Source organism: Macrobrachium nipponense, chromosome 18 (genome assembly GCF_015104395.2).
Source record: "Macrobrachium nipponense isolate FS-2020 chromosome 18, ASM1510439v2, whole genome shotgun sequence".
Taxonomy (NCBI): domain Eukaryota; kingdom Metazoa; phylum Arthropoda; class Malacostraca; order Decapoda; family Palaemonidae; genus Macrobrachium; species Macrobrachium nipponense.
In genome coordinates this window covers 85361346-85373167 of record NC_087211.1, presented here as the reverse complement: position 1 = coordinate 85373167, position 11822 = coordinate 85361346, and positions in this window count along the sequence as shown.

The window sequence follows — 11822 nt, the reverse complement described above, 5'->3', positions numbered from 1 at the left end:
AGACATTGATCTTAATGCTGAGAGATTTACTTCTACTTTGTGTGAGGAGAAATTGTTAATAATAAGATTGTTATTTTGTTCTAAAGGGTCCACAATAATACAAAGTGTAAAAAGTCCGTGTATAATTTTGAAGACTTTACAAGAAAGCTTTCGAACCCTTCACTGGGTTCATCTTCAGTCCAAATGAACAAAAAGTTACGACAAGTACAGAGGTAAATTTAAAAAACAAGAGTCGTTGAAGATCGTTGACAACGGTCGTTAGCTCGTTAATGGGCCAGGTGAAGAAAGAGGGTAGTTAACAACAACTAGGGCATAAGCTTTCTCCAAATAATAACCTGTGCTCATGACTACTGTAGCTAAAATTGTGTTCAAATATGAAAATACAATAAGACGTTCCCTCGTAGGAAACAATAACAATGATAAAAATCCCATAGTCCCAGGCGTTTACGAACTACCGTGTATGGATTGTAATAGTAAATATTTGGTGAAAGTGGACGGGGACTAGATATACGTTTGGGCGAACATAAGCGAGCTTATGAACTACAATCACAAAACAGCGCAATAGTAGCACATGCATTCAGGAATGATCATAGACCCAACTGGAACGAGGCTAAAATTATCTTTAAAAGTAACAATGTAAATGTCAGAAGACTAGTCGAGGGAGCTGCTATAAGTTTGGGAGAATCATTCAAAGGAAACAAGTCTTTTGTCAACGAAAACCCTTTTGTTAATCTTTATATTACTAGTATGTTTTTAAAAGATTTTAACTGTAGGACAGGCTCTGTTTTTTCCTCTCCTGATGCTGCCTCTGCCTTGCCTCATCCAGTCCAGGTAACCGCTGCCCCGGGGGAGTCCGATAACGGTGCCCAATCTACGCCCTTGGATGAAGGACTTCATGTAATGTTGCAACAACCTGTACGAAGATCCAACAGGATTGCAGCCAGAAGGATTGATAGGGGAGAGGGTATCACCTAGTTGTTGTTAACTACCATCTTTCTTCACCTGGCCCATTAACGAGCTAACGACCGTTGTCAACGATCTTCAACGACTCTTGTTTTTTAAATTTACCTCTGTACTTGTCGTAACTTTTTGTTCATTTGGACTGAAGATGAACCCAGTGAAGGGTTCGAAAGCTTTCTTGTAAAGTCTTCAAAATTATACACGGACTTTTTACACTTTGTATTATTGTGGACCCTTTAGAACATTATATATACTCTCGTGATAGAGAGTTTTTCCCTACTAAGATTGTTATTAGTACGTTTTCTGTGTATTTTAAACTTGTAGTTAGCACTTACAACTGATCTCACAATTGTAATATCCAAAAAGGAGAGAACACCATTGTTTTCTTCGTCAACCGCAAAAGTTATGGAGAGAACTAAATTATTGAGGTCTCTTAAAATCATTTTCCTATGTGGAATACAACGGAATTATTATATCTTCATGCCTAAGAAGATTACCAGTACTATATATACATGTATATATATAGTATACATCATATATATACACATATATAGTGTATATATATATAATAAATAAATATATATAATAATAATATATATAACATATATATATATATATGTGCATAATCCTGCTTTTATTTAATGTTAATATGTTATGTGTTTTTATCTCAACAGACTGAAGATGCACATTGGATGCGCGAAACGTCTCAAATAAATGTTTCTTCCTTCTGATGTGGTCGTCTGCGATTTCCTGGATGGATGTATATAACTATATAAACTATATATATATATATATATATATATATATATATATATATATATACATATATATATAATGTGTATATACATACATATAATTTATATACATATACACATATAATCAACTGATGATACAAATTTCTAACTAATAATTAATATTCTATGTGTGGTATCTACTAGACTGACAGGTTAAAAAATATTTGTCTCAGATAAAAAAAATATAACCGACACAAAACCTATTTTGGGATATGCACAAAATTATCGATAAAGTTCCCGAAACTAAAAAAAAAATAAATAGTTGCTTATATCAACCTACTACGTTAAGAACGAACCTGAAAGCAAAAACAATAATGATGTTTTTTAAAATAATATAGACGAATATATTTCCCGCAACAGCTAGTAAAACCGACTGAAAATTTTTAATAATAATAATAATAATAATTATTATTATTATCATTATTAATATTATTATTATAACTACATAATAACAATAGCAAAATGGTGAAGAAATCCAATAGTGCAAGGGTAAATACTATATATATATATATATATATATATATATAATATATATATATATAAAACGAGGGCTAAAATCGAGCAGATTGCCGAAAGATTTATAATACATATTTACACAACCAACTGTGGAATTCTTCCACCAATAATAATAACATTAATAATAATAATGATAATAATAAATAATAATAATAATTAATAATTAATAATAATAATTAATTACCCTCGTGGCAAGTCAAGAAAAACTTATTAAAAAACAGAACATGTAAGGTAAAGCGCTGGGACCTACGAGGTCATTCAGCTCTGAAAAGGAAAATTTGAGAGTAAAAGGCTACAAAGCTGCAACGGGATGAAAACCTCAAGAATATCAAAGGAAGTCCAGTAAAAGGAATGAGGGGGATTGCTGATAGTAGAGTTACCGAAGGGATGCTGCAAAAAAACTTAAGTAACGCCTACAGTGCACCGCGCGTGAGGTGCACTGACGGCAGTAACCCGCTGCGGAAGGGAAACTGGTAACGCGAAATATCGCGCGATAAAAACACAAACTCTAAACCAATAACATTCTTAATGAATACTTCCCCACTGACACGGCGATACCTCTAATCAGTAGTGTTAATTAACTCCTATAACAAAACCCCCCTTCCCTAACCCCAACCTCTTCCTTTTTCCCTTTGAACCGACAATCCTCCATCGTAATGAAAGTTAAACAATAATCCGGAGAGTTTCGCTTTCAGCAGATAACACTGGGATAACATTACAACATCGGCGGAAGCCCTTGCAAATACACTGAGGGGTTATCATTTTCTCCCCCCCTCCTCCATCCATCTCTTGAGGAGGTGCTAGCTAGCACTCGGGCAGAACCGGTTTCGGGACTCAAGGGGTGAGGGTTAGGAAGTGTGGAGGGGGAGGGGGATTACCTCATGAGGGGGAAGGGGATCATCACTCTCCTGAGAGGAATGGGAGATTACTCTCTTGAGAATGGAGATTACCCTCTTGAGAGGGAGGGGGGAGTACTTTCTTGAGGATGAGAGGGATAACTCATATGAGGGGAAGGGAGATTACTCTCTTTAGGGGGGGATAGTCCTTTGAGGGGGAGGAGGACTAGCCTCTTAGGGGGAAGGAGGATTAGCCTCTTGAGGGGGAGGAGGATTAGCCTCTTGAGGGTGAGGGGAGATTACTCTCTTTAGGGAGGAGGGGCGATAGCCCTCTTGTGTGGGAGGGGGATAACCCTGTGTGGGCGGGGGATTAGCCTCTTCGAATGCTAACATTTAGTAAAAAAAATAAAAATGGTAAAACTTCGTTTAAAAAAAACGTGCTTTATATCTGGTATGAACTGCAGAAGCAACCTCAACTTCTTAATGAATAAACATTGCATATTAAGTGTATACATGAACTAAGCCAACCTTTTTATCTAGTCAACAGTACTGACAAATCCACTGTCTAGGAAGACAACCTAACAATTAATTTCTCATCTGGTGAACGAGGTTGATTTAAATACGATTACTCGACAATTTAACGTGATACAAAAGGGTAATTAACGTTCTTTAAAGCCTATAAAACCTGACATTTCTCATCTCTCTATAATCTGATGTGAAGCTAACGTTTTTTCAACGAATACCCTTTTAACCTTCCTGAAACCACATCCACGCCTTCGGGATAGTAATGTACGCAATACACAATAAGCTGGGATAAATTGGAACAAAAATAGGTAAAGTTAATGATTATGTGACACAGTTGGTTATTTATATACAAATATCCAGTCCAATAAATCAAGCTCGCATACAAACATTACGTCGACCACGGAGCACCTCATCTCCAATAACCCCCCCAAAAGATTTTTAAACGTTTATTATAACAAAGTAAAAAAAATACAATCACAAACTCGCAACTCTAAGACAGATTCTGCATGTGACGCAACTCGTACAACTTCGATTTTTGCTTACTTGGGGAGTAAGCCTACAAACTACTTTGTTGTTGTGGGGGGGGGGGGGGTTTAGGAAAGCCCTATGGAAAAGCCTAAAACGGTCTGAAAGAGGAGTTTCACGTTGAGTTAATGATGCAGGAATTTTAGGATAGGGTATTTACGATTTATTGATTAGAATGAAAATGTAAAAAATATATAATGTGCATGTTAAACAGTATAGAACAATTATTTCTAATAAAATATAACATTTATTTTTTTTTTCGTTGGTGAAACAAAGTGCTATTTAATCGTAAATTTTAGCAAGCGCCCCGATTAAGCCGGAGGTTTGATCACGCCTTGTTCGAGTTGAAAGAGACTATTTCGTAATGCTGAAAAGGTTAACAGACTAGAAATATGTAGTACTCACGACTTCTGCCGTTTCAAAGCCCAGAAGGATTCTTCTCTGAATGACGAATATCGAAATCACAAAACGCACTGAATCAAAGAGCACTTCCGGCGCGCAACTAATTCTGAAAGGAAAACAATCATAGTTATTAACAAAGTTAAATCAATGATCAGTCGAGAATTGATATTGTTCATATGGAACAATTCAAATTATGATTATGTGAATAAGAAAGAATGTGCACATGCGTGTATTAATTTTCAATAAATACTGAAGGACTTGGAACCTTCCTTGGGACAGCGTATTTCACAAGATAAAGTGTCTGACCAATCATAATTTATCAATGTATTTACGCATATAAAGACATACCAAAAAGTTCTGTCCAATCATAATTTATTAATTCATTTACACATATAGTAAGATACCAGAGACACGTCTCTATGCTACTGATATTGAATGACTTAGAACCTTGCTTGGGACAGCGTATTTCACAAAATAAAATGTCTGATCAATCATAATTCCTTAACTTGTTTACACATATAAGGAGATACCAGTGGTACTCAATACCGGTATGTTCCCGAATACCAACCACTACTATCTCTAAATAGGCTCCGTGGGTTTAACCATAAGATAACGTAAATTACGATTAATATTTTTTTACAATGAGGCTAGATATACCGTTGATCTACATAACAGAAAAGTTTCCCCGTACACTACAATCATAAACTCATTTTCTTATGAAGTTCTCACGAAGTGACTGCGGTCCCCACCATCTCTTTTACAGCTTTTGCACAAGTCTGAATCACAAGTAAATTTATACAGGCTTACTTAATAAACAAAAATTTAAACCGGCTTTTTTTTATTATTATTATTAATATTCTCGACGCTATTGCTTTCCTTTGTCAGGACAGAATATACCATTAATAATTTTGATATTGGATTTGCACTACCAGTAATTGAGGGATTATTCTGATGGCTTAGTGTCGACGGTAATTATTATTTATCAATATTAAATAATGCCTGTTCGTGGGGGTATTTATTATTTATCAATATTAAATAATGCCTGTTCGTGGGGGTTGCTATTCCTGTAAATAATGGACTTGAGGCAATTGTATGACGGCTAGGGATCCTAGTCGTAAAGGCTGTTGTTGTGTGTGTGTGGGGTGGGGGGGGGGGGGGGGAGAAGGAGAGAATTCAATTACTTTGGTGCTATCTCCCCTGTGGTGCCAAAAAGAAGAAGAAAAAAAAAACGGGGGTAATTGTCCAGCCGGATGTTGTACTGTGGTAAACAGTCTAGGGAGGTAATTTCTGGGGTCATCATTAAGGGTTTTACGCCCAAGAGCAAACGTTGTTTGACATGATTAGGTGTTACTTGGGAGAGGGGGAGATGATGACATCACTACGGGCAAGAAATAAATTTAAATGATCACTTAGAGACTCTTTGGAAAGACCATCTCCGATATAACGCCAGTTCATTTCTCAAATGGCATGCTTCCTAACGTGCTAACAAGCAGAATGACAGTAAATTCTAATAAAAAAAATGAAAGTGAGAGGCAAACTTGAATGATACCACCTCGAGACACAGATAAGCCGGGAATTCAAAGCTTCATCAGCTAAAGATACCATTAGGTATAGTAGATTCACATCAACCGTGCATTTGATGTCTAGGCCCAGTCCCTTACGACGCTCCTAATTGGCTGTTGATAAGCCAATCACAGGGCTGGAAACTCTCTGTCTCTCTCGAGAGTTCACATGGGTAGGATCTATGTTCCACTTCTCCTGAGGGATACGCCTTTCAAAAGTATCTCCCAAGAGAGGTGGAATATACATCCTGCCTATGTGAACTCTCGAGACAGAATTCTACAACTCTGCGATTGGCCTATCAACAGCCAATAAGGAGTGTCGTAAGTGACTGGCCTCGACATTAAATGCAAGGTTTATGTGAATCTATTATAGTAATTAATTAAAGAAATTACTAACAAAACAAAACAAAAACTACCTCGGCACAGCACCCACGCAACATAGGGGGCCTCTCGGGATTATAAAACGCATCAAAACACCGACGTACATTCACTCAACTAAAGTCAACATCGAAATGGGACAAACTTCCGCAAGGAAATAAAAGTACCGCCTTCTCATCAGCTCTCTTCAAACACCTCTCCCAACTCCCTACCCTCCCCTATATTACGTCCCAGAGAGACAACCTTCCCTTTCCCTTCCACCAGACCCCCACGATCCCCACCACCCACCCGAGACACCACCCCCTACCCAACCCCCTCCCCGCCACCACCTGCTATGATAAACACACAGTCGGCCTGAAGTTGCCGAGTCGGAATGGTCGCGTTGATTGTTTGGCAGTTTTCGTATTTGGAAGTTTGTCCTACTCTCTCACTATTTTGTCTCAGGCGGAAGTGAATGGGGGAATCGTAAACATCGAGCAGAATATCTTCAAGAAAATAAAACCTGTGACTTATTAAAAGATTGATATAGAGCAAGATTTTACAGTAAAAAATGGTTCAAAAGATCAACTACAGTCTAATCACCACTAGGCTAATGTGTTCGGTAATTACTGAAGTGAGTGTTTTTATTACATAAACGCTATCATTGCAAGGCTGTAGTAATACTACGCAATTCCATATTCAATTATCTTACAGGTTCTCCAAGATTTATTCATTAAAATGCACCTTCTGTTGAATGTATTGTGCATGGCATCATTAAGCCTTAGAAGTAATAATAATCTCTCTCTCTCTCTCTCTCTCTCTCTCTCTCTCTCTCTCTCTCTTCTGAGGTTCGTGTCACTCTTAACAGATTCATTTGTTATTTCTCCTTAGACTTAGCTACAATTACAACTCTCAATTACAGCTCTTTATTGTTTTCTTAGAGACGGAACGTTCATACTCCAGCCATTCGTTCGCGAGTTAACGTTGTAAAAAAACACAAATAGTTTTCGACGTTAAAAACAAAAACCGGCCACAATGTTTCATTTCAGGAAAGCATTCCGGTACTATTTCGTCATTCAGAACTCAACGTGGATGCCTATCTCTCCTGGTATAGTTCCCCCGTACACAGAAAGATCATTACAGTAATTTCGTCAACACGGTCTAGACTTGATTTATGAAAACCAGACTTAGTAGGCTATGAAGCCCAGCACTGAGTAGGTAGTGTTAGCTACTCAAAGCTTCAGATAGTGAAAAGAGAGTTGGAGGGGCTGGACAGCGAGCTGGGAAGAAGGGAGGTTGGAATGGAGATACAGTAAAAGGCTAGAAAGTGAGTACAGCTACAACCCTCAGTAAGCCTACATTGTACCACGTGAGGTGCACCGACGGCACGGCCCTAGTCCTAGTCGGTGTCAATACGACTTTGCTCCTGCAACTGCCATTGCTAATAGTAATCCGGTAGGCGAGGGAAAGCGCCAACCTCTCGCCACATATCTATCAATCCCGATAACTAGAAAACTTTTCCTCAATTTTCCAATGAATCATACCTATTCCCTCGATGGCCGTCTCATCTCCCGCAGCGCTCCCCTCCATTCCATTCCATTCCCATCCGTTTCGAGTATCGAGAGCTTTACTTTCTCTCTCTCTCTCTCTCTCTCTCTTAAAACCGGTTCACCAAGAAGCTACACTCTCCATTCCCCCACCAGAACCAGAGATCACCTTATGATATCCTCCCCGCCCCCCTCTATCTCATGCCTCCACAACCCCTCCTCTTTCTCCTTTCCCTCCCCCTACTCCCCCACTTCCCCTCCCCCCCTCGCTAACAGCCTGAGGCATCGATAGGGAGGTAGATAACAATGTCGTTAGCGGATTCAATTACCAAACCTATCATTAACCCTCGGATGTCGTACTACAAATGTATGAGTCAACCCCATTCCGTCTGCTGGTTCTTTCACCCCCTCTAATTAGCATAACCCTCGATTCCATAGAAAAAGAGAAAACTAGAAACTTTTGTCTTACTAATAAGTTATTGAGGTTCTCAGTAAAAAAAAATGCGAATTTATAAAAATCTGTCCGATTTAAAAAATAAAATAACCTGTGCTATTGTATTTTATTTCTTTAAAGAACTCGAGATGTTATTGGTTTTTGTTATATAAATATGGGCGTTGAACTGGTACGTGTACAACTTCAAATATGAACGTGGAAGAAGCATTGTTAATAAAATACTCTCATTTTCAGTCTTTGAACACAATGGCAACAGAATAGGCAGTCGGAAGTTGCCAGCTACCAATTATATTTGTATCGCATTTGATTTCCGTGAAATGGTTTCATAATGACACGTGATGAAAGGTCCTCATTTTGTGCAGTGTTTCGTTTTTGGAGAAATCATAAACGGAAATTAAATAATGACGCAATCATAACATCTTTTTATTTTTAGTTATTGTCGTTGCAAAAATACTGAGACAAATAAGAAATTATTTGATAGGTACGGGAGATCTTTACATGTTCAAGTAAACCTTACGAAAATTTTAATCACTATCTTTCATTTATTTCTTTAAAAAAAAGGGGGGGGGCGAATAGTAATAACGACTATCGTAATTCAGATAAGGATATTATATTTTCTCATTTTATTCATTTGCACTTCTATTGATATCAATAAAAGTCACAACATCACACACGCAAAGACGAAGCACTTTCCAAAAACTGATTTTATTAGTAATCAAAAAATTTGCAGAGGGGCCATATTCTAAAAAAAAAATCACAAAACTTCCTCGTTTTAAAAATCTTCAGTATTCACGAACAAAGCGACAAGCGAACGTTAAGGCCTGACTGGGGCACTACGTCGTAAGGGTTCCGAGAGATTTTCTTCTTTACAGAGTTGGCACTGAGTGGCACTAATGCTTCAAGTAAAGTCCCAGAAGAAGAGGTGCCCCCGTGTCGGATGGCGATTGACAAGCATGCACTGGAAGGGGTGGGGTTGGGGGAAGGGTAGGGGGTTTGAAGCCCCATTCAAGGTGGAAAATATTCAGCAAGTGAAGCTGGGGGTTATGATTTTAAAATGGGATTTCCTTTCATATGCTCCTAGCTTCCACGATCGAGCTAATTTTGGCATAGTTTCGGTCTACGCTGCATACGATTCATTTATTTTTTATTTCCTAACTGCATATATCTACCGATTATTTTTTTTTTTTTTTTTTTTTTTTTTTAGCATTGAGCAGTTTCCCTCACTAAGCGACGGCTTAAAGGGACACAAAAATAATACATCATAACGGTCATTTCCCCATTTCGTCAAACCTAAACACACACACTACGCCAATTGCCTCTATCTTATAAGAACCATCGCGATTCCATGTTATCGAATTTCCTACCATTCCAATACCTTTTCGACCACCTGTCATTCCTTCTCTAGGACTTGCTGTGCGTGCGTGTGATGTGTACGTGTGTGTGTCTATATGCATTTGTTACCTTGGCCTGTTGTTTATGACGTAAAATTTGCTTTCATAGCGTTGGAATCCCCCTGCTACCTTTCGTAATTTCTGCAACATTGGAACCTGCCAGTTTCAGAAGTCAGACCTGTCATCAATACCTGTCATCAGGACACAATCGTTTTGGTTTTTTCCCTTCGTGATAAAAAATACATTCCATCTAAATATGAATACTGGGACTATCAGTTCCATTGTTGCATTGATCCCTAGAACAATACAATGGTCACCAGGAGGCAGTGAGCGCAAATCAATATAATAATCGATATAGTAAGAGTACCTGCAATTTGTTCATTCATCTGTTTTTCTAAGGACTGAATCTCCGCTTCCTGTGTATTTCTCATTACCGTCTGTTACCCATTTCGAATGAACGCCATAGTCTTTGAAACCTTGAATTTCAAGTCAGTGGCCCCCAAGTTGGCTTATTCCATATGAATAGGGTTCATCTTTTGAATAATGATAATTATATTAATAATGTTCTTTAAGGTCCACAATAATATACTGATGGAAGCAGTAGTAAAACTTTATAGAACTATATAAAAGCTTTTGAACCCATCTTCGAAAGCTTTTACATAGACTGAAGATGAACCCGGGGTAAGGTTCGAAAGCTTTTGCATAATTTTATAAAATTTACTACTGCTTCCATCAGTATATTATTTTGGACCTTAAAGAACATTACTTGTGGCCTCGTAATTGAGATTTCTACCCGACAGCAATAATAATAATATACTGGACCCTGTTGTATGAACAAGATAGAAAATGTGGGTTTAGCCACAAAGAGAGGAATACCCTGCCTCTTGAAAATCATATTATATGAGTTGGCGGAATGGGGTAGGAGAAAGAGAATGTAGAAGCTTGAAAAACCCATTCTCGGGAGAATGTTGACACTTATCTCTAGGTCCTTGGCTTCAAGTTGGAAAGCGATGATGATGATGATGATGGTGAAGATAACCTCCCTCTTTAACCAGTCACTCTCTGTCTGGTCAAATTAGCGAGGTGGATGGTGGAAGAAGAGTGAACGAAGTGCTTTTTGTATTTGAGATGACAGAAAATTTTCTTAACAAAGGAAAAGGGAGGGAAAGCCAATCGATCGCAGGGTTACAGAGCAAGGGGGAAACTGAAACGCTGGGGGCAGACCCGCGTGTCTTGTCTGACAGTGACATTTAAAACAACTGACTTTTAATAACGAGCGAGGGGAACAGAGCCCGATATGAGAGCTAAACTTTATTCATCATAACATTTATTAAACGAAGCTAGAAAAAACCACAATGTAAGGCAATTTTATATGAAGGTTAAGAAGGCCATTGTCTCTAAGTGGGGTTATTTTAGTCATTCATTCAATTATCTTTTTTTATTCATGCACTATTCATTTTCGTTTGACATTTATGAAAAAGAGACTCGGAAACGAGCACCGAGTTCCGGAATCCTGGTGGAAAGTGGATAAGGACAGGAGTCATCTTAAGGATGATCTTGTTTTAAATGATGTCAAACAGTAAGTCTCATACCAGTGTAATGTGCATAACGATCACTTAATATATAAATCATAATTTCGACTTCAACGCGTCCACTTTTATAGTTTTTTCTTATTTCTTAATTTATGAACTTGCGAAATTTTTTATGCTACAGTTTACAATTTTGGGAAAAGAGACGTTAAAAGTTCTAGTTTATATATATAAAAAAATTGTTAGCTGTGGACAACGAAAGCCATTTAATAAAATATATAAAAGTAGAAAGGTGGATACGACAATCAAAGGTCTTCTAGCAAAGCATATATTGCGCGGCAAATTATCTCTACAACAAACGTCCCAAGAGCATCGCTTCGCTGAAGCAATTAATGGCCCCGAGCGATCCTCTCTAAGATCATTC